Genomic DNA, 24,304 nt, shown 5'->3' with positions numbered 1-24,304 from the left:
CTTTATTCATCGTGAAATGACTTTTTTCATATAGTCATATTTTGGATATCCCTTATCTAAAATAAATGATGCAAAGATATTTCCCCCCAGTTGACGATTTTCCTGCTTCTCTTAGCTATATTGATTTTGCTCTTGAAAAAACTTTCCAATCAAAATTATTTATTTCATCTTTTGTGATCTCTATCCTTTATTTAAGAATTCTTTGCTTAATCATAATTGTATATAATATCTTGTAGCCCCTTTTCCTAATTTTTTTGGAGGAGCATTATTTTTTACACTTTGGTCCTGTATCTATTTTGAGCTTACTATGAAATATGGTACAAAATGTTAATCTAAACTGAATATTAATGAGATTTCAACTTTGAGATTCTGCCAGAAGCATGTGAAGTAGATTAGAATGCTGCACTAGAAGTCCTACATTCAAGTTTTGCCTCTGATACTTAATAGCTATGTGACCATCAACACATAATTTACCTTTTAAAGTCCCATGAGGAGTTTGGACTTCTAAATGAATTAATCAGTAAACATTTATTAAGCTCTTAACTGTGTTTCAGACTAAGTACTGGGGACCTGCCTCTCCACCATTACCTCCACCTGATTTCAGACTTCATCCCTCTCTCCTTTGGTACATTTAGAAAGAAGGTTCATGTGGGCATCTCTTCTGCCACTGTTGTCACTGTCCTTGGATGTTTCATGCATTCACCCCCTTTGCATTTCTATTGTCTGGAGTGTTTGAGAAACAATTAATCTGACCTTTTTAAATTCCCTTTTTAAATTGATTTTTTAAAAATTATGGCTAAACGGACCTTTTAATAAAATGCCATTAGTTCAAAATTCTACCTCAATCTCTTTTACTGTAGGTGGGATAATTTTAATCCCCACAAATAATTCTGTTGGGTTTTTTTTTGTCTTGTTTTGTTTGCTATAAGTAGTTCCAATGAATAATGCAAAGAATAAAAGGAATATGTTTATTGCACCTCCAACCCCCCCCCCCCCAAAAAAAAAATTATGATTAAACTCAGATTTGCAAGGTAGATTACCCAGGTTTTCATACTGGACTCTATTATTCTTGGAACACTTCCATTCCCTTCTTTGTTTTCTGATGAGTTCAGAATAGTTTTGTGTTATTTCAATTTCCTTTCCTTTGTATTTAAAAGTCTTTCTCTTGGTCACTTGAAGAATGTTTTGTTTCTCAATGGAATTATTAAATGTAACCACTGTGTGCTTTTGGAATTTGCAGCCAGCCCTGAATTTTTTTTGGAAATCTATGGATTCTTTCAACTGGAATTTCATTTTTTGTGTTCAGAAGTTCTGAGCAGTTTTCACCTATTATTTTTAAAATATTTGTGTTTTCCCCAGTTACATATAAAACAATTTTTTTACATTTATTTTTAAATTTTGAGTTCCAGATTCTCCCTCTTTCTCCTCTCCCACTTCATTGAGAAGGCCTTGTGAAGTTGTGTAAAATATTTCCATTAAAGTCATTTACAAGAGAAAACATAAATCGCCCCCCCCCCCCAACAACAACCAAAAAAAAAACCCTCAAGAAAAAAGAAAATGTAAAAAAAAAAAAGTATGCTTCAGTCTGTTCAGGAACAATCAGTTCTTTTTCTGGGTATGGATAGCATTTTTCATCATAAATCCTTCACAACAGTCTTGGATCATTGTATTGCTAAGAATCTGGTCTATTATTTATTGCATCATAGTGTTCAGATTTTTTGACTTGTGTTATTCTGTAGATTTATAATCCTTGGTTGTTTCCACATATCCTGCCTTCATCAATATGTTTAGTTTGAATTGAAAACATATTTTCTTTTAATATTATTTTTTCTTCTCTTCTTCTAAATTGCCCTTTACTTCTGTGTAGTAGCATTCCCAATCCGTTGTCCTCTCTCATATTTTCTTTTGTGAAATTTGCCATCTCAGATTCAAATTTTCCCATCTAGCCAATTATTTCTGCTGTGCAGAGCATTAATTATGCTCTCTCAATTCAATTCACAATTCTCTTTTAAGACACTCAGGAACTACATATTGTAGTTCCATGTTCTCTGATTCCATAGAGTTGTCTGTCTCACCTAAGTGTTGGATTATTTTCCTTTGTTTTGTAGTATTTATTTATAGATAAATGCTGAACTTGTTTACTAAATCTGGAGGCCACATTTCCTTCTGCTGTTATTGTTTTCCATATTAACTTAACTGCTTATGTCTGAGATTTGTGTGTTTCTTTCCTTCCAAGATTTTTGTTGTTATTTTGGTCTTCCCCCCTTTATTTTCTGCTATTACTCAATTTGTAACTCCCTCCCCTCTGAAGGTGGTTTTCCCTAGGGGCTGGACATCAAAGCATCTCAACCTTGTCCCATGCTGGACAATATATCATCCTTGGTCTCTGTGCAAAAGACTTCTGTAGGGACAGAAGCGGTCCTAATTACCTCTGTGTTCCTTACCTTTCTTGCGCAATAGTACACGTGCTGCCATGTTGATGCTATTACAGCCTAAGCTAATTTCTATTATTTGCAGTTTGGACCTCAGCTCTGGGATGCAGGTGGCAGGGGTGGGTGGTTGAGCTCTATTTTAAGCCTTGCTATGTGTTCTGTCCTTTTCCCTCTGTTCTTGCAATCTCTTGGAGAGATCTTTTGCAGCACAGAACACTGCGGAGGTGCTAGCAATTGAGACTTCAGCAGATTTTTGTGGTTTGGAACTTGTATCTCTCTGGCCCTGAATAGAGGGGAGTAGGGTGTGAGGTTGCATTTTGCTGCAAGCCTGTGGATGAACAAGGTTATTGGAGTCTGTTTGCAAGCTGGTAGCACGGTTGGTGATTGGGAAGAGGGGCTGATTGAACTTAAGTTGGTCCATGGATCCCACACCTGGTTTCTTCCTCCATCTCCTCAGTACTGTGGTTCCAACTATGGAAGTTTGCTTGGTTGCAACAGATAGATAGCACTAGAACAATGCTTCAGAGATAGAACCCTACTGGGTTCTAGATAGCCAGATTCTCAGCATGGACAGAAATAAGCCTGTTGGGGAGGCTACAAAAAAAAATTCTGCAGCAGTCTCAATGGTGGGAAATATGAAATAGAGCTCAGTTCCCCTCCTCAGCCTACCCTCCTTCCGGAGCCCAAGACAATCAAATAAGGGAAATCAACACCATAACATCAATTTAGCCACTATTTGAACTGCTGGTTCTGGGTGTAGAACTGAGCAACAGAGGGAACAGGACAAAGTGGGGTGGAACACAGTATTTCACTAAGTCTCAGAGAAAGAACTCAATATCTAGCTAAGTCCAATTCCAAACCCTTAAAAAGCAGCTGGGGCAGAGACCTCGCTGTTGAATTGTGCATTGCCAAATGAGAGAAAGCTGAGCTACTTGGAGCTGTATGCTCCAAAGAAACTACCATCAGAGAGGTAGGTGGGAGTCAGGCAGAGAACAATATGGGAGGGGGGAAAACCCTGAGGTTTTCAAAGGGAAAAGAAAATTGAGAAACCTTGAATGTAAGCAGATAAATCAGCAGGGAAAACATTAACAGAAATAGGGCCTCCAGATCTAGTAAGTGCATTCAGGTATCTGCGATCAATACTTTAAAACCAAGGAAGATTTCAACATTCGAGGAAACAGAGGACTTGCATAATTTGAGGAGAACATGGAACCATAATATGCTCTTCCTGAGTGATTTAAAAGAGAAATGAAAATTTTTGAGAGCAAAAGTTATGGCCTGTATGGCAAAAGTAATGAACAGAATAGAAAAACTGGAATCTGCAATAGGTTGTCTTACCAAAAAACCCCAAAAAACCAAAAACGGAAAGAGAGAGAGGGAGAGACAGACAGACAGACAGAGGGAGAGAGAGAGAGAGAGAGTGTGAGTGCAATAGATTGGGAAAGCAAATACACAGAATTAAAAGATCATGAGGTTCATGATATATTATCTTGTGTTGAAGTTTGAGCTCCTTTGCTTTTTGGAAAGCAAATTTGGAATTCCATTTCCTCCTGATTTATTGTGATTACAGAGTAATTTTGGATATTTTGAATTGGTGTTTTCACATTCCACTCATGTCTTCAGGCTGTACTTCTAACTATCCAGGACTTTGTGTTTTGGTAGTAGCCCCATTCTGGATATCTTCATCTCTTCCTCTTTTTCCTTTTCAGCTTCCTTTAATGTGTTGTTTTCTCCATTAGAATCTAAGTTCCTTGAGAACAGGGATTGTCTATATTTTTGCAATTTTCCATGCTTAGCACAGGTGCCTAGAACAGGGCTTCTTAAACTTTATCTACTTGCAATCGCTTTTCACATGAGAAATTTTTATATGACCCTGGGTATATAGATATATAAAATAGTTTTACAAATCAAACATTTACTAATAGTAAATCATAATTTTGCAATCCCCAATTCAGTTACAAAATCCCATATGGGGTCACAACCCACAATTTAAGAAGTTGGGGCCTAGAACATAGCAAGTGCTTAATGAATGCTTATTGACTATTGACATTTAAATGTGTTTCTCTAGGCAGCTTATAAAATGTGGTGTTTGTTACTGAAATTATGGAATTTAATCATTATGTGCTGTGAAGTTCCAAGCATTCTTTTTGGGTGATGATCATCAGATATGATTAATGAGTATTTTGTTGCCTTTATTCAAATGTTCTGGGTGGTTTTTTTTTTTTTTTGGTTTTTTTTTTGTGTTAACTGCTTACATTATGATATTCAAGCTTTTTTATTTGTCATATCATGCTGGGACACTTATGGCAATTCAGTTATCTTTGTGCATCCTGTCTTTATTGTTAATTGTTTAACTTGTATAGAATTCATGTATTCTTTAATATTGTTGTCTTCTATTTTTTTCCAGCCAAATTTTTTCCACTTCCTAATTTTGCTTTTTTCTCTTTAAGAGCCAGCCTGTATTACTCTGGAGAGAAAATCCATTGTGTCTCCTAAACTTTGTACTCTTCTATTTAAGTTTTATGATTCTACATTGAGAGTTCTGATTTCTCACCTAACATCTTTTAATAACATTTATCTCTTTAAACTATTTTGGCTTTTTTATTTATATATATATTTATTATTATTATTATTTTTTTTTTTGCTGTTGTTCTATGAGCTTTGGAGAATCTGCATAATTCTCTTTTTGTTCAGGGAATCTTGACTCATTTTTCTTCATGGTATTATACTTATTCACAATGTTCTGACTTCTTTTTGAAGTTTTTACTCATTCTTCCATCTGTCTTTATGATCATCTCTGTTTATCTGCTTATGTTAGGTTTTGAGTTAGTTTTTCTCTTTTGGTAATTCAATTTGGCCTTTTGGTATTTTGATCTTTTTTATCTGGTTTCCCATCTCATTCTTTGGTCTACCTCCTTTCCTCATCTTTAGAAAGCTTCACATACTCTAAAGGCTGGGCTTCTGTAGCCTTTTTGTGTTGGGGTATATAGGTCCTGGCTCAGGACCCTGCCCACAGCAAGCTTCTGGCAGATAGTACTGGCCTCAGCTGAATTTCCAGCTTTTTTTCTTGGACAGAATCTCTTTTCTTTCTAACCTGTAGCTTTGAGTCCCACTTGTTATGCATTTTCTTCATATGGCTAAGTAGTCCCTGAATTTACTGTCTCATGTGGAGTGTGGGAGGGGAGATGTCCAGAGCTGACCCCAGAAGTACAAGTTTTTGAGATTTCTTACATTTGCTACAAACCATCTGGTATAGATAAGTGTTAAGGGATGGGGACACTGACTAGAATTTTAAGTATTTATATTTTCTGTTATTTCATGAGGTTTTTTTTTTTTTCCTTGTATCACATTTTTATCTGTCTTGTGACATCCTACATTAGTTACTCTTTATCTGACTCATAAAACCTCCAAAAGAGAGAATTTAGATTGAAGAAGTTTGCAGACAATCTCTATGGCTCTATTTATTGGCCACATGATTCCTAAAAATGACTTTTATCTCTTTTATATGTCTCTATGTTTTGAGAGGGGTTTCCCCCCATATAGTTTGGAGATTGCATATTTAGTATGGCATTGGCCACTAAAAACTTTATTTTTAAATTCTAATGTATCAGCACTATGGCCAGGGATCATCATGAACAGCATTTCTCCCTAAGATAATAGTTTTGTTCCTTGTATAGGTTTTTGGTGAATTGTTGGTATTATCACTAATTTTATCATAATTGTGGACTAGCTTATAGAGTAGCATAAAAGAAATAGAACATTTATAATTGTCATTTTTTTTAGTCTAGTATCACATGGAAGCTTTTTTTTAACTTGGGGGAGGTAAATCATATGTATGTTTTAAGATAATTTAAGAATATTAAAAATCACACATTCATAGAATTGAAAGGACTCTTATATGTCTTCTGAGCAAGCTCTCTTCAACAGAGGTTTTTATATTCTTTTTGTAGGTCTGATGAAGCCTGTAGACTTCAAGGTGAAGCCTGTTCTCAGATTTTTTTTTTCCCCCTAGAATAACGTTTTTAAATAATTGAAGGAAATGCTAAATTTCTATTAGGAATTACTTTTTAAAAAGTAATAATGTAATTATTTTCCCATCCAAGTTCATTTGTTATTTTTGGTCTGTTTTCAGTTGTGTCCAACTCTCTATGACTCCATTTGGAGTTTTCTCTGCAAAGATACTGAGTGGTTTTGTCATTTCCAGCCCATTTTGCAAATGAGGAAACTGAGGTAAACAGGGTAAAGTGATTTGTTTTGGGTGACACAGCTAGGAAGTGTCTGAGACCAGAGCTGAATTCAGGAAGATGAGTCTTGCTGATTTCAGGCTCGCACTGGCTGCCCAGTGGGAATATCAGTAAGATGTTTCATATGTTCCAATCCATTTATTGTACTCAGAACTGAATTTAAAATCTCCAAAGGTCCTTTGGTATATTTCTTTTGTTTCTTCTTTCCCCCAATGCTTTCTTTTAGCTTTTGTCAAACTCCAAGGCTGCTGAGAGAAATGCCAGAAATACCGTGTAGGTAATCCTGTTGGCTGTTACGGAGTGGTGAGGGAGAAGGGACTGCCGAAGGCGGCTTAAATTTCTGACTGAGTGATGCTTTCTCTTCAAAGTTCTTTTGCTGAGCTCCAGTCGTAGATGCTAGGACCTCTTCTCAGGAATATCCCCATCTACCAGTTATCACCCTCACCTAACAGAGTGAGAAATGTTGAAGTTGGAATGTTGAAAACTATCTTTGCATATATTTTGAAAATAAAAAGCTATTATCAATTTTTTAAAAAAGGGTGTAGGGAAGGGGGGGAAATTGGAACACAAGGTTTTACAAGGGTTAATATTGAAAAATTATCCATGTGTATGTTTTGAAAATAAAAAGCTTTAATAAAAAAATTGTAAAGAAAAATTGATGTTGTAAAATTGACCTTGACTGGCCCTACCACCCAATTCTCTCTGGGAAGCCCCCATTCTCATTGATCCTCTTAATAGTGAAAGAATAGACTCTACCTGCCTTCCAGAGTGTAATCTTGCTCTTAGATTAATCCTTGCCATAGAAAGGTAGAGTTTTGGCTCTCGGCTTCCTATAACCCTGTTTCCAATCTATTTTGGGAAATTCAGATTTTTAAAAAAGTTTTTAAACTCCTTGGACCCAACATTATGGTAGCCACTACTTAAACTACCTCCTGTTTCTTTCCAACCCTTTATTTCACTGACCATTCTTTTGTTAAGCTTTTGATTTTATTGATGTCAAGCTCTCATAGGCTTCCTTCCTTGGGCTTGTTCCTTATGGAGCTTCCCCATGCAATTGTCTCCTTACCTTTCTATTTCTGCCCATAATTATTTATTTATTTTCTTTTTCTTTTTGCTAAGGCAATTGGGGGTTAAGTGACTTGCTCAGGGTCACACAGCCAGGACGTGTTGAGTGTATAAGACCAGATTTGAACTCAATTCCTTCTCATTTCAGGACTGGTGTCTATCTACTATACTAACTGCTCCCCCTTTTATTAAATAAGTTAACTTTTATTCTTTATGCTTCCCTCTGAATTGCCCTTACTCAGTTGGCCTTTATTTAACACTTATCATTAGGATTGCTTTCTAAGCCATACTTCAGTTTAATTCTTGATACTCAGGGAAAGATTTTAGTTATTTCATCATGCTGTTTTTGTCTTAAAAAATGCCCATGAAATAGTCACCGCCCCCATACTCAGCTCAGAGTTTTTAAATTCTACTTCCTTTCTTATCTCAGAAACTTTCCCTTTTCTCTGACCCTCACAGCTCTGTCCTGCCCTTCCCCCAGTCTGGAAATATCTATTTTGTTGATTAAAATTGCATTCTTCTCCTCTTCTCACCCATCTGCTGGCCTTCACATGGCTCTCCTCAGTTTCCCTCTGTACTCTGCCTCCCCCACTCCCACAGTCTTCCCCTCTGGCGCGGGTCACAGAGGAAATATTTAGCTTGTCTCTGCCAAACATTTCAGGCTGTGTTGTTTTGCTTAGAAACATATGCAGATAAACTATTCTGATTCCTTGATGTCTCATTGTTCCAGCGTAGAAAGATGCTCCCTGCATTAGGGAGGGCAGTACGGTTTAATAGAAAAGAACTCTGGGCAAAAGGTTCTGTTGCCTTCCCATGGGATCTTGGAACTTCTCTATTTAGGTTTTTTTCTTCCACGTTGGATGTTCTAATACAGATCTGGGCTGTTGGTTGTATGGATCCAATGAGACTGAGTAGACCAAGGCAGAATCACCACACAAATAAGGGCAAGTTGTGAGTCATCCGTCTGTGGGGCAAACCGAGTCTGGCCTTTTTGTAGGAAAACTGACATTTATTTCAGTGAGATTACTGCGTCCGCACCTGCTTTCTGTCACCCTGGGGACGGGGGAGGCTTGGCTTGCATGTAGGAGTTCAGTTCCAGCATCCTTCCTCTCCCCCATAAAACCAGCGAGAGTTGAAATCCAGCCCAGATCCTCACCTGGCCTTGATTTCCCTGTTGCATGAAGATTGGGATCTGGAGGTTGCTAGCTACCAGAGCCCTTCATTCTGGCTGGCTGGGACTAATGCATGTGTTAGCTGAATGTTCCTGTTGTGTCTGGTGCTGTGCAGAAGTCGGGCCTTCAGAATGGCCTGGGCCCCGAGCTGGAGAGCGGTTTGCATGATGTAGGCCTTCCTTCCAGGGATGCAGATCGCACCTTTCCATCTCTCCCCATCTATGAATTTCTTCTCCGTGCCTTCCTAAACCCATCCTGTCCTTCTGGGTCCCTTAATCCTGTTTCCCATGAAACAAAGGTGAGAATTAATAGAGGAGCCCGATTCAGGGAGCTTTGGGTTGTGCCCTTGGCTGGGGAGGTGAGAGAAGTATTCCCACCTGCTCTACCCAGGTCTAAGTTTGTTAAAAGCAATTCCCCCTCTCTAATGTCCTTCCCTGGCTAAGACCTGAATTTGGTTAGACCTTCATCAATGTCCGCCTGCCTTTTTTAATAGTGTTTTTGTAGGGAGGAAGAGTGGAGGAGTTGTGGAGGGTTTGTAATAATTAAGAGTGGACTGTCAGAGGCCGTCGTTGGGATGGGAGCTCTTGGAAGCTCTGGTCTCGGTTGGCTTTTGCGCCGTTTCTTGTGCTCTTGGTTAGTTAGGAGCTGTAGATTCTGTTACTTCCAGGACAGATTTTATTCGGGGAGAATGAGTCCAGCAGAAGAATTTTCTTATTCCTCACAGTGGGGACCAGATAACGAACATTTGTTCTTATTGTTTGGTGATTTTTCAGTCATGTCCAACTCTTTGCTACCCGTTTAGGGGATTTTCTTACAGAGTAGTTGGCCATTTCATTCTCCAGCTCATTTTATAAATGAGGAAACTGAGGCAGACAGAGTTAAGTGCCTTGCTTGGGGTCACTAGTGAGTATCAGAGATAGGATTTAACTCATGAACACAAGTCTCCCTGATTCCAAGCCCAATGCTCTGGCCACCATACCACCCACATGCCTTCTTAATCCCTAGCCTCGCCTTATAATTCCTTCTGATAGAACCACTTGTGCCCATAGGAGTCACAGAAACAGTATTTCTGTGTCTGTGACATATTGGAAGGTTCTCTACCATGTCCTGCCCAAGGCACCGGGAGACCTCTCTCCTTAATAACTGTTATTTCTACAACTAGTTGCTTCCCACTCCACTTCCCGACCCTCAAAAGTGATCACCATCCCTTAATCTGCTCGCTTTTCAACTCCCTTTTGTTTTGTTTTTGACAGCTAGATGAGATGGGGAGCTAAAGCACCTGGAAGGGAATTGGGAAAACCTGAGTTCAAATTCAGCCTCAGATATTACTAGTTGTGTGATCCTGGGCAAGTCACTTAATTTATGTTCCTCAGTTTCCCCATCTGTAAAATGGGAATAATAATAGTACCTATCTCATAACATTGTTGGGAGAACCGAATGAGATAGTAATTATAAAATGCTTAGCATAGTGTCTGGCACTGACCATTGTTATTATTATATTTTCTCTGACACTTCCTAGTTGTGTGACCCTGAACAAGTCTCTTAACCCTGGGTGTCTTTGCAAAATGAGCTGGAGAATGAGATGGCAAAATATTTCAGTGTCTCTGCCAAGAAAACTCCCAAATGGACTCACCAACAGTGGGACGTGACTGAACAGCAACAAAAGAAGACTTGGCTAGAAAGTAAAAACCTTGGAGTCACAGGTGCTGTTTTTAATCATTGTTACTGATAAAAAGCCAGGTCTGTGGGAGAGAGAAGGAGATTTGGGAAATGAACAGATGTCTGATAATGAGGTTTGGATTTGGGGGCTATGATTTAGAATATAGGTATGATGGCCCCTTTGCCAGGGATGGAGTCCACTTAGTAAGAACTAGCAAAAATATATTATCTCGAGGTTATACAAGTCTAATCAAAGGGCCTTATAATGAGAAAAAAAAGGGGGAAAGAGAAAACTGCTAATATATAAATACCATCGAGAGTAGCTATAAACTAGAGGAAGAATGGCAGTAAGAGCACTCAGTAATTCATAGGAGACAAAATCTAAGCATGTAGCCAGCGGTAAAACCCATGGCTTCATAATAGCATGCAAATAGACAGACTATTGATAACAGATAAAGTGAATGGGACATTCTAATGCAAGGAGGGAAAAAGGACTTCCTAGGTACCATTGAAACTTGGTCAAGACGGGTCCATTATTGAAATATGGCCCTGGAAGGGGTTACCCTGTTCAAAAGAATAAAAGAGACAAAAAGGGATATTGGAGTATCATTGTGTATCAGTGAGATATACCCACCTAAGGAAAAACAGGAACCAGAGCCAAATAAAAAGAGAATTTTTTTTTCTATTTTAGTTCCTATTCAGGGGAGAGGATGATCAAAATAGGATAAGATGGCTTTTTGGGGTAGATAGAATAATAATAATGGAGTTTCCTCCATTATTGACAGAGCTACTTACTTTTTCTTTTTGCCTTTATTTTATCCATCAAGCAGAATAGGACAGTAGAAAGTAAGTACGAAGGTTATTTAAGAGAGCCGCTAATTGTCTTTGAATTTAAGTCACCAAACCTGGACAAAGAGTACTAAAAATACTAAAAAGTATGGTTGTTAAACCAGAGTCAGAGAGCTTTGAAAAATTGTGGAAAACAGAAAATGTATCATAGGTTTGTCATATGTTATGTTGTGTCTGGTCATTTTTCAGTTGTGTGTGACTCTTTGTTTATCCCACTTGGGGTTTTCTTGCAAAGACACTGGAGTGTTTTGCCATTTCCTTCTCCAGCTCATTTTATAGATGAGTAAACTGAGGTAATCAGGGTTAAGTGACTTGCCCAGAGTCACTTAGCTAGCCATGTGTCTGAGGCCATATTTGAACTCAGGAAGATGAGTTTTCTTGACTCCAGGCCCAGGGCTCTATCCACTGTGCTACCTTGCTTTGTCCTAGAAGGACAAATGTCCTGGTTTTCAAAATAGAAGGTAATATGGAGTTTGTAAACTGTAGACAAGTGAGCTTGACTTTGATTCCTGGCAAAGTTCTAGAATGCATTATTAAAATAATAATTAGTGACCATCTAGTAAGTGTTGATTACAAAGAGTGAGCAAAATAACTTCAAAAACAAGTTACGCCTGACTAATTAAAATTTTAATATATGTATATATATCCCCCCAATTACATGTTAAAACAGTTTTTAAAACTTGTTAAAGTTTTGAGTTTCAAATTCTCTTTCTTCTTCCTTCCCTTCCCTCCCCCTCCCTGAGATGGTAAGCAATCAGATATAGTTTATACATGTGCAGTCATGTAAAACATTTCCATATTAGGCAAAACATTTATTTTTGAGAGTTTTACAAGATGGGTAGATCAGAGGAATTCTATGCATATAGTCTAATTTAGCAAAGAAGTCGAGAAGTTCTCATGCTATTTTTCTGGACAAGATGGAGAGAGGCCAAAAAGTACATTCAGGTGGATTCAGAAGGAGCTGAATGGTTTCTTTTCAGGTGTCCTAGAAGCCTGACCTTGACGCTGCATGAAAACGTTTTAATTGAGGCTTAAATAAAGGCATAGATGATAAGCTTATCATGAGAACCAAAGGCACAAAACTGGAAATGGCTGAGTCATTTCAAGAGATCCTGCTAGGCTAATAGATTGAGCCGCCTCGAATAAGATGAAATTTAATGAAGATAAATAGGAAGTCTTACACTTGGGTTTCCAAAAAATCATAAATATATAGATACATACATAAACACAGATTTAGAAATGTAAGATAGAAGCAGAGTGGTTAGATAGCAATGCACCTGGGGAAAGACCTCAGTTTTTTAATGAATTACAAAGTGAGTATAAATCATGAGAATGATATGGCAGCTGGAAGGTGCAGTGAATAGAGTGTTGATTCTAGTCTGGAAGCCCTGAGTGCAAATTCAGCCTCAGACAATTAACTAGCTGTGTGACTGGGCAAGTCATTTAATGTTTGCCTCAGTTTATTCAACTGCAAAATAGGGAGAATCAAGAATTGTGAGGGTCAAATAAAATAATGTTTGTAAGATGCCTAGCATCTTCTTCCTCTTTCTTCTCTTCCTCCTCTTCCTCCTTGTCCTTGTCCTTCTCCTCCTCCTCCTTTTCCTTCTCTTTCTCCTTTTCCTTCTCTTCCTTCTTCCCTTCCTTCTCCTTCTATTTCTCCTCCTTCCATTTCTCCTCCTTCCTCTTTTTTCTTCTCCTTCTTCCCCTCCTTCTCTCTCTCCTCTTCCTTCTCCTCCTCCTCCTCCTCCTTTTCCTCCTCTTTCCTTCTTCTCCTCCTTCTTTTCCTCCTCCATCTATTTTTCTTCTCTTTCTCATCTTCTTCCTCCTGATCCTAGGTATTGATTTTCCTAGCACAGGACATAGGTTAGAACTACCATTAGGATACCACAACACCTCCTGAGCACAAAAGTAGTTTGACTCAACCTACTCACCCTTCATGGCTCCCTGCTTTATATTTCTCCCCCAAACAAGTTGTCCTGGATGGTTCATATCACTTGGCATTTTGTAGAAGAGTATGCATGATTTCATACCTCTTTTCTATCATCTTTCTTTCTCTCTCTCTCCACATAATGCGAACCCTTCCCTTGGTCTTAAGGCTTTTCACAACTCAAACCTCAAAAAAAATTAAATTAATTATAATAATATATTATACTATATAATATATTATATCTATAATATATATTATATAACATATTATGCAAATAATATAATAATAAGAAATTTATAAAATTAATTTTTAAAGTAATTTTTAAAATCAGGTTATCTTTCTTCTATAAGCACACACATCTTTTTTGATCCACCTTTCATTCTTTTCTTTATCCTACCACTTCCCCCTTATCTCAGGAAAATCTTCCCCTTTCTCCTTCACTCATGGCTTCATTTGTGAGCTAAAAACATTAATCATAGCTGGTAAACATAAGAGTAAGAGTAATATTAGAATATAAAGCCCTAAGTATTGGTATGAAATTAAAAATGGGTCAGCGTCATTTAGAGACCTTGAAAGAACTCAGAATTCCCCTTCAGAGTCTCTATTTACCTCCTCATCTTCCTTTAATAAAACCTGCTTGGATCCAGTGCCGGATCCCCTGTCTGCCATTTAGGAACCAGTTTAGCTAAATTAAGATGGGCGTATTTCCAAGTTGGTTGCAAGCTGATGAGTTTTTTGGGTACAGAAACTTTGGAAGACCCTTTCTTTTTATTGCAGATCTACAAAATTTTAGTTTTATGGCGGAGTAAGGAGACATTTATAGGATAGTCTGGAAACCTAGCCACTCTTTAGAATTTTTTTTCCTGTGGGAAAATGTATTCTGAGTTCCAAATGGCCAATTTGCAGGCGAATTTTTGGAATCTAGCCTATTTCAATGTTGGACACTGTCTGTTTTGCCCTTGTCACCTACCCAGTAGGGATGTCATGGGAGTGATTCACTCAACAGCTGCCAATGGAGAACAACAGTACTGTTTGAGGAAGCCTGGAGCTTAGCCTGTGTGAAGGAGGGGAAAGGTTCTGGGTCTTTCTCCCTTGACCTAATTCTATAGGCCTGGGATAAAGGGAGCCATTTTCTGGGTCTGGCTTTGGTCAAATTTTTGCTCATTTCTCCCTCTTCCTGTACCATCAGTAGAGACTACTTAAGAGGGACAGTTTATTTGGGCACAGTTCATTTAAAGCACGAAAAAGGTTGGTTTATTTATGTATGTATTTGTACATTCATTTATTTCTAAAGATCTTTCTTTAATTGGGATCAAGACACATTCTTTGTCCATGTGGTTTAACGGAGTTAATTGAATTACCTCCCCCCCTTTCTGAATAGGAAATAATAAATTCTTGTTACGATACTGTGTAAGGACTTAAATGGAAAGCTTCTAGTCTGAAGCCATGCGTACTTCCTGTAGGCTACATCTGCTGCTGATTTATGTAAATTGAAGATGTTTCCAGCTCTCTGGATGAGCTCCTTGCAGCATCCCCTTGTGGAATGAAACCTTGAGGAATCCTTCCACCGTCTCAGACCACAGCTCTACCTCCTTGTCTTAGTGGCTGCTCTCCAAGAACCGAGAGAAACAAACAAAAAAAGTAATGACTCGATCCCCTGCCCTTTTTTTATGAAGCGTCTCTTTGCTACTTATTAAGACTTACTCTTGGACGAGAGGCACAGGATGACCTGTTGGAGCTTGTGGGGTAAACAATTTTGACATCTCAGGATTATTTCTATTTCACCTGGGATACAGTGACATCCTGGGTGCTCCCTGGCTGTGTAAGCAATTGAGAATATCCCATGTCCTTGCCTGGGGGTTATTTCCTGACATCATAGAATTCCTGTACTTGTGGATGGGCATCTGTCTTGGTCATTTATCCTGGAATGTCCAGTGCGAGGAGTGACCGTGAAATCAGCCATATTCCTCTGCAGAGATGATAGCATTTCACAGTGATGATTCCCTTGTATTTTTCTTTGTTGAGTTGACTCAACTGATCCACTGAGATTTGAGCTTTTATAATTTGAAACTGATCTTTGGTCAGGGACCAGCAGCAGTCAGTTATTTTTCTGGTTTTGGATCATAGTACATGGCGTGGGACTGACTGAAGTGAACCTTTGACCGGAGACTCATTAGCGCCGCTCACCCAGTTTAACTTGCTCGCCGGCCAGATATTGACTGGACAGTTGGGGTGAAGGATCTGGGGGGACACGAGCAGATGAGAGAGCCATGCATGCTTCTGGGGGATGAGATGAGCCATCTCTTTCTGGCATGGTGGGGGGAGGGAGATCTTGGGTGCTCAGATCCTTTGTTCCTTTCGTGGGGTGGGGGGTGTCTCAAGTAGAGCCTCGCCCCCTTGGGCAGCCAAGGCCCTCGCTGGTGGGGAATGCTTAGTCTGACTCTGGTGAATAAACAAGGGCCTCTGACTCTCCCTTGGGATCCTAAGGTTGGAGGGGGTCTTGCAAACTTGGCAGGCGGAACAAAGATTTTTAGGAATGGACTCTGGGTGTGTGTGTGTGTGTGTGTGTGTGTGTGTGTGTGTGTTGTGTTTTACATTAATGCTAATAACAGATGAGGACTTTCAAGATTGGGGGAAGGGGTGATGGAACAAGGAAAAGGACTGGGGGAGGGAGAGAGTGCTTACATTTTGTGGAATACATATATATGTGTGTGTGTATATATATGTAAGTATGTATATATATATTATATATATTTATATATACCGTATGTATATTTATGTATACATTATATGTATTTGTATATATATTAGACATATATATATATAAAGATTTTGCTTTTTATATGAAAAAAGTGGTTTTAAAAAATTTAACCCTTGTTAAAAATTTTTTCATTTTTTATGGCTTTAAGGTTCTCTAAGTCAGTGCTTTATAAAACAGGAAGGCCTCAGCTTCATGCAAAAGCTTGCCCAGCCTCTGCCTCCCACCCCGTTGCTCAGTCCCAGAGCAGTGACAGAACGGGTTGGCCCACCGTGGTCATGTTTCATGCAGCTGAATGAAGGAAGCCGTGGCCGGCTCAGCCAGATGCTGGGCCTCTCTCTGCTTTGAGGGGAGGTCTGGGCCTGCAGACAGCCCACCTGGTTCCGCCAGTGCCAGAAAATGCTGCATTTTTGACGAGAGCAAGACCCTCCTCCCCATAACCCTGTGGGATGTTGGTGGGGAGGGAGCCCAGCTGGGCTAAGACAGGGACTCTGGCGGGGAGAGAGAGGGGCGTGGAGCATGTCTGCTGACCAGTTCTGGTTTCCTGCCAGATGTTGGGCACTTTTCTGTTTTTCTCCTTCAGGTGGGAAAAATGAAGCCTTCCCAGAAAGCAAGTGACAGATGCTGCTACCAAGAAACCCCTCACCCCCTGTGATTCCTTGGATTTCCCTTAATTCCTTTTTAAAAAATTACATTCTTTTAAAATTTTGATTGATATAATTCATGGTTACATTGATTAATTTCTTCTAATACCCCTCTCCCTTCACTAGATCCCTTTCATATATGACAATTTTATGAAAAAAAAAAAGGAGAAAAAATCCTCTAAACAACACTGATAAACTACAGATTTGGGGAGTTTTGTTTCCCTCCGACTCCTTAGAGCATGGGACAGTGGAAAGAATTCTGGATTTGGAATTGGGTACCCTGGGTTCGAATGCCCATTGTCTTGCTCCTTGCTTCCCTCACTTGATCTTGCTGGGCTTTAGCTTACATATCTCTGAAATGGGGGCATTAGCCTTCCAGGTCCCTTCCAGTTCTATGAAGTAATAAGAATGAGGAAGAAGGGTGACTCTCATGTCTACGTTTCACATAAAACCACAGAAGCTTCTCATGTGCAGCCTTCTGGCTGTACCTCTATATTTACCGTCTCCTTCTACCTGTGGCCTTTTATTTAGCATCTGAAGGTTTGTGAAGAGTCTTATTTAATCTTCACGACAACTTTGTGAAGTCAGGGCTGTTAGCATCCCCCTTTTACAGATGAGGTAACTGAGGGGTAAAGGAATTTGCCCAGCGGATGGGGGGATAAGTGTGTATGTGAGTGTGTAAGGCATCTTGGAAGGCAGGTTACTCTTTGGGGGTTTCTGCATCTGACACCTGCTGAACAGGTGAGTGAATCCTGGTGGCCCCTTCGGCAGGTGTTCTCTGCCTTTTTCACCTTTCCCTTGGGGAGGCTGTACCAATGAATTACTGAATTCTAAGGCCTTGAGACAAAACTTGAGAAGATGTCGGAGAAAGGAGGAAGAATCTGGGGACATTAGATCAGAATCTTGGAAACTTCAGGAGGAAAAAGGTTTGCTTGTCCTGACTGGGTCAAAATTATATTGCATGGCAGGGACTGCTGAGCAAGGAAAAGACAATGAAAATGGGGACAGGGGCATTCAAGGAGGGGTTTGGAGGAAAGGAATGTAAACAGAGACGAGAACTCCTGAGTGGTCTGAGGCCAAAGGTCATATGATAGCCAGTGACCAGTATCTAATATGCAATTCAATCTCTTAAACAAGATATCAAATAATTCCTGCAAAATGAAAAGCCCGATGGGAAAGAAAAACAAGGAAAGAATGGAAGAAAGCAACAAGAGAAAGAAAGAAAAAGGAGAAAAGAGGAAGAGATAGAAGGAGTCAGGGAAAAATTAGAGGGGAAAGGGACTGTATAGTATTTATATGTATATGACTGGTCACAGATGGCATCCTGCCTGTCTCTACATTTGCAAATATTGAATTCACAGTCACTTGGTCCCCATGTACTCAATGACTGTGTAGACTCCTCAATCTTTAATTAAACATGACTCCTAGCCCAGACCCCAGAAAAGAAGTGGAAGTTTCCTCTAGGTTTGGACTTGTTATCAGTGTACTCTGTATTTTAAGGTCCATATCCTCTCCTTCCTACCTGAGAGAGAAGGAGATTCCATACTTGTAGCTGTGTCCCTGTTGCCTGAAAGTCTTGGGTTCCATGATGATAGAGTCCTTGGAGGAACAGGTTGGAAGCTCCCCACTCTAGTTTTTTATCTAGTTTTAGAAAATAGAGCAGATGCTTTTCTTGGATCTGGGAGCTCTACCTTCTGCTCTCCAAATATTAGCTGCTGCGTGGGATCAGAGGGAGCAAAACAAATCACTCATTTGATGTTGCTGGTCTGGCAGAGCCCGCCATACGGAGCTGATTCCCAAAGTTGTCCCCTCTTTGGGGTGGGTGGGGAATGTGTTGAGAGCACGTGGTGGGGGGGCTCCTTCTTTGATCCTTCCCCTAATCTCAAATGCAGGCCCTTTGGAAGGTGGAATATATTATATAGTTTGGAGTATAAACCTCTCAAATCTTCCCCTTCCCCTTTATCTCCCCATCACCAATCTGCCCTGCACAACAGACACTTCTATCAGACAGGCTGATCAGGACAGTTAGGAATGAAGCTAAATATAACTTTCCCTGTCTGGATGCTCCTGAAGGCAGCTGCAGGAAGCAAGTAGGGAGGAGAGGGGACCCTGAAGGAGGGACTGGTCCTCTGCTGGGTGAAAGACCGAGGGACAACCAAAAGCCAATGGTGGCTCCCAAAAGTTGATTGAGTGCCTGTGTGCGAGGTGCTATGCTAGGTCTTGTGGGAGATACCAGAGATATATACCCAGTTCCTCCCTTCCAAGTTTATAATCTAGTTAGGGAGAGACACACTAACATGTAGGAAGAAGAGAATGATTAAATGCTAATTTCTCTGATCTGAGTACAGTTGGAGTTTAGATACTGTGTTAGTATCTAACTAGACTCTTCTCAAGTAGATTACATTCTACTAGAGGAAGGGGGAATACAACGTGTATAAACTGGACAAATTCAAGTTACTTTGAGGGAGTGAGCATCCACAGTGGCAGGAATGGGAATCAGGAAAAGCTTCATGGAAGGGATGGCTCTGAAAGTGACTTTTGGAGCAATTGGAGAACTTTGAGAGGTGTAATTGAGGCACAGGTGACAGCTTGTACGTGTGCTGGAGGAACACTGAGTTTGCGGAACGGTTAGTCATCTAGTTTGGCTGGAACATAGAGAGTTCCTTTGAAAGGAAGTAATATGAGCTGTGAGGAAAAATAGAATGGAGTTGTACTACGAAGGGCCTTTGATGACAAGCTGGGGAGTTTGTTTATTATCTTTGGGGCAGTAAGGACCCACCGAAGATCTCTGAGCAGGAGAGTGATCTGTGAAATTAGGTAATTATTAGACAAATTATTTTGGCATCTGTGTGGGTGATAGATTGGGAAGGGGGAGGGAGACAGATTAGTAGACTATTAATCTACTTTGGTGTTGATGTGGATCAGTGGAGGGAAGGAGATGGATGCAATAAGTTCTTTTTAAAAAATTTTTTCAATAGCATTTTGTTTTTCTAAATATGTGTAAAGATAGTTTTCAACATTCATTTTTGTAAGACTTTGTGTTCTAAATTTTTCTCCCTCTTTCCCTTACCTCTCCCCTTCTCAATGGCAAGTAATCTGACTTAGGTTAACTATATGATGTCATAAATTCTAATGAAGATGGAATAGTCAAAATTTGTGATTGATGATTGGGAATGGGAGTAGGGTTGAAGGAAAGTCAAGAATGAAAAATGCCTCCTAGATTATGAAACTGCATGACTGAGAGAAAGGTGACAAAAGGAACAGGGAGATTTTGAAAGAAGTATACATTTAAGGAAAAGCTGTGAATTCTGTTTCCGACATAGAATTTGAGGTGTACTGTTACTTGGGACATCCAAGTAGGAGTGTCCCTTGGGCAATTGGTGATGAAAGTCTGTAGTTGAGGAGAGAAACTAAGGCTGGATATAAAGATTTGGGAGTCATCTGAATAGAGATAAGGTTTGATTCCATGAAAGCTAATCGATCAGTAAACATGATAGTTTATAACTTCTGTTATCTTCTCTTGGGAGACTGCTATTTCGGCCTCCTTTGGAAATAAAACCATTTGTGTGACTTTCAATTTGGGATGGCTACATTTCACTTTGCTTCTTCACTGTCAAAATATTTCCCATTCAACCTCTTCCCAGTCTCCTTGGCACTTGTCAGCTGGACTTGATGGAAATCTGAGTTTCTTGAAACTATGGTGTCATCTGCATGTCTGTACACATGTCTCAAGATTGATGCTCTGTCGTTTACTCAGGAAAGAAAACATAAATCAGAAAAGGTAGCCATGGTCTAGGTACAAGCTTACCTGGTGGACTCCCCCTATTCAACCTTTTGTGATCCCGGAGTGGGGAAGGATCAGCCCCATCCCCCAGCTCTCACAGAGGTCTTAGAGTTGTATGATGCCTCCTGGAGGGTTAAAAAGGGGGCAAGCCCTGATAGTTCTCTCCTTTTAATTGATTCAGGACCCCTCCTTTGATGGGAGGATGATGAATGGGGGAGGATTTTCTGCATCGTGACAAAGAAGGTCCTTTTTGGGATTAGTGAAAGTGGACAAAAAGTTTGCCATTTTCCAAGGACCCAAGTGCCGAGTCACATGTGGTCATTTGGTTATAAGTATCCACACAATGCTCTGTGTTAAATGCATGTTACATATGCATAAGTGTGTATGAGACTTGTATTTTCTGTGAACAGGAAAATATTAAAGAGCCTAGAGAAGGAATTCTTTTTTCTTAATATGTTGCTGCCTCCAAGATAAATATGTACACGTATATTGGATTTAACATATTTTCTTTTTTTATTATAGCTTTTTATTTACAAAACATATGCATGAGTAATTTTTCACCACTGATCCTTGCAAAAACTTCTGTTCCAACTTTTCCCCTCCTTGTCCCCACCCCTTCCCCTAAATGGCAGGTAGTTCTAGACATGATTTAACATATATTGGATTACTTGCCATCTAAGAGAGGGGGTGGGGGGAGAATGGGGAAAATTGGAATACAAGGTTTTGCAAGGGTCAGTAGTGAAAAATTATCCTTGCATATGTTTTGTAAATAAAAAGCTTTAAGAAAAAAATGTTTCTGTCCTCCCTTCCAAGGATTTCTTTAGGTTGAGGTTGGCACATAGGATGAGTATTTTGAGGCCCTGTTTTTAGGGAACTCTGATAACTTTTGACCAGTCCCTTGATTTTTTTTTTCTTCATTTCTTCTTATCTTCTCTAATCAATTACCTTCTCTCATATCAAGAAGGAGTGAGAAAGAACAAAAAAGGAAAGTTGAGGGTCATCAGTGGCTTTTCCAGGGCAGTATTTTTCACAGGAGGGTGGAATCTTCTGGTATGTTGGGCCCCAATCCTGATAGCTTCTCTGTCATTTCCCCAAACCCATTAAGCTCCGTAGACATTTCCAGGCTGAAGATGGTTGCTCTGATGACTTCCAGGAATGATCTATCTTTGAATAAGGAATTGGGACTTTGCTGAGAAGTAACAGATACTGAAAAGCAAAAAGTGAGATACTGATGCTGGCCTGTGGGTTTTAATGAGCTATTTTTTCACCTCTTTTTAAGCAGAAATAGTGTCTACCCCCGCTGTGATTTGTAACCTAGGCCCTTCAGCATGTGCATTGTACATTGCCATTGCTGGTGGACCACAGATTGCCTAGGTGGTAATTCAGACTTCTGAAATTAAAAAAAAAACCCCAGCAACAGCAACAATAGCTAGCATTTAGTGTCCCAAAAGTGCACTTTTAATAGTGCAATAGTTTAAAGGTATTAAGTATCTAGAGCTTTAGTATTATTAAGCAGCAAGGTAGCACAGTGGATAGAGCACTGGGCTTGGAATCAGAAGGACTCATCTTCATGAGTCCAAAACCAGTCTCACACACTTAGTAGCTCTGTCACCTGTGTCAGTCATTTTACCTGTTTGACTCAGTTTCCCCATCTGTAAAATGAACTGGAGAAGGAAATGGCAAGCCTCTCTCTGCCAAGAACATCCCAAAAGGGATCACAAAAGAGTCAGACATAACCAAAATGACTAAACTACAATATTTTGATGTGGGGATTGAGGAAAGAATAGGGACTTTCTAAAATTATACTCACCAGACAGGAGGAAAGTTTGAAGGACAGCCCAAGGTGGTTCTCCTTTCTGGAGGAGTGATTGCATTTCTCTGTGTGGCTAGCATACACCTACCCCTTGGAGCCTATATGTTGTGACTGAGCTGCCCTTTCTCTGAGAAGCCCCCAGTTAATGGAAACATTTACAGTTCCAAGAAGCTTATCTACACAATGTTTATTTATTTTACAATTCACAAAATACTGATACTGAAAATACCCATCTTTACCTTATACAACACCCTTTTCTGGGTCACTGGGGCTCTTCTGTGAGCTGTTGGAGATGTTCTTGTTGGCTTTTTGCTTAAAGCAGTCTCTGCAGAGTCTCTATAGTTTGAATAAGAACAGATGATTTACTAAGCGGTGATATATCTCATGGGAGCGCACACGATGCACGTCTATTCCTGCCAAATTTTTCCCTGACTAGACTTAGAATGTGGTGGATGAGTCATAATCAAGCTTGATTCCTTTCCTGCCTCCTAAGATCCTAAAGATGTTTTCCCATGCATTATTACTTTTAAAGCCAGATTTAGTTAAGTGACTTGTCTAGAGTCATGTAACTAATAAGTTCCTGAAGTCCAATTTGATCTCAGGTCCTCCAGACCCAGCTTTTTATGGAGCTGCTCCTTTCCTTTGCATTATGGATTGGAAACATTGTCCTTTGCATTATGGATTGGAAACATTGTTGCCCCACAGAGGGAGGATCTTGCTAATCCATCGCTTGGACCCTTTGGTTCCTCCAGGATCAAATATAAAACCCTCTGTTTGGGGTTCAAAGCCCTCTATAACCTTTTCCCCTCCCACTGAAGAAGCCTTGCCTTAATGCTGATGCCTTCCCTCTGTGCATTGTCCTGTGTCTACTAATTATTTGCCTTGTGTCTCCTATAGGCTGTTGAGAGCAGAGAATCCCTTTTGCCTTTCTTAGCAGGGAACTTAGAACTTAGCATAGTGCCTGGTACATAGTTGATGCTTAATTAGTGCTTATTGACTGGCTGGCTGTGAGGAGAGGCAATGTTAAAGCTACTGTGGCTTCTAGAGTTTCAGAGCACGAGCTAACGGAATGTTGATCAATTCAATTTTAAAAGAAATAAAACCATTTATTAGACACCCACTTTGTACATGGTAGGTTTTAGGATTTTGCAGACAAAATCAAAATTAAAAGTCCCTATACTCAAGCACTTTACATTTTATATTACGGATACAGTTCATAAGTGTAATCCATGTTAAATTGAAGGGACTGACAGCTAGGGGATATAAGAGAGTGGCTTTCAAAATGTAATCCAGAGAATCTCTGAAACCTTTTCAGAAAATGTACAAATGAATAATTAGCTTTTATTTCTAATATGGTAAATATCTATAAATATAACCCACAAAAGCAAAAACTCTTTGGACAAATCCTCGATAAGTTTTACAACTGTAAAGATACTGAGAACAAAAGTTTAAGAAGAAAGTTGAATAAGGAAGGCTTCTTGGAGAAGGTGACACCTGAAGTGAAGGAGTGCCTTGAAGAATACTGGGAGGCAAAGGGGAAGATTGGCTACATTTCAGGGATGGAGGGAAGGACATTTCTGTATCCTTAGATGTATGTATACATGGGCTACCTTCCTATTAGAATGTGAGTTCCTTCACTAATGTATTGTTGGTGGAGTTGTGAACTGAACCAGCCATTCTGGAGAGCAATCTGGAACTATGCCCAAAGGGCTATAAAATTGTGCATACCCTTTGACCCAGCAGTGCTATTTTTGGGTCTGTATCCCAAGGAAATCATAAAAGAGGGAAAAGGATCTACATGTGCAAAAAGATTTGTAGCAGCTTTTGTGGTAGCAAAGAATTGGAAAAGGATTCGATGCCCATCGATTGGGGAATGGCTGAACAAGTTGTAGTACACGAAGGTAATGGAATATTATTGTTTTATTAAAAAATGGAAAGATTTACATGAATCGAAGCT

At 39.6% G+C, this 24,304-nt stretch overlaps 1 protein-coding gene across 2 annotated transcripts in view; it reads left to right on the top strand.

Annotated features, from left to right (window-relative positions):
• DENND2B (DENN domain containing 2B) overlaps positions 1-24,304 on the top strand; it is a 200,096-nt gene that overhangs the window by 28,166 nt on the left and 147,626 nt on the right. Inside the window, exon 1 of one of the 2 annotated variants that reach the window (XM_031941942.1) lies at positions 10,497-10,616. The exons of the other annotated variant lie outside the window; for it this stretch is intronic. The gene's annotated coding sequence lies outside the window, so the exon portion shown is untranslated. Of the gene's footprint in view, positions 1-10,496; positions 10,617-24,304 lie in introns of those variants that run through there. 2 annotated transcript variants of the gene reach the window in all.

This window comes from Sarcophilus harrisii, chromosome 6 (genome assembly GCF_902635505.1).
Source record: "Sarcophilus harrisii chromosome 6, mSarHar1.11, whole genome shotgun sequence".
Classification (NCBI taxonomy): domain Eukaryota; kingdom Metazoa; phylum Chordata; class Mammalia; order Dasyuromorphia; family Dasyuridae; genus Sarcophilus; species Sarcophilus harrisii.
This window is presented reverse-complemented; position numbering and strand designations above follow the sequence as displayed.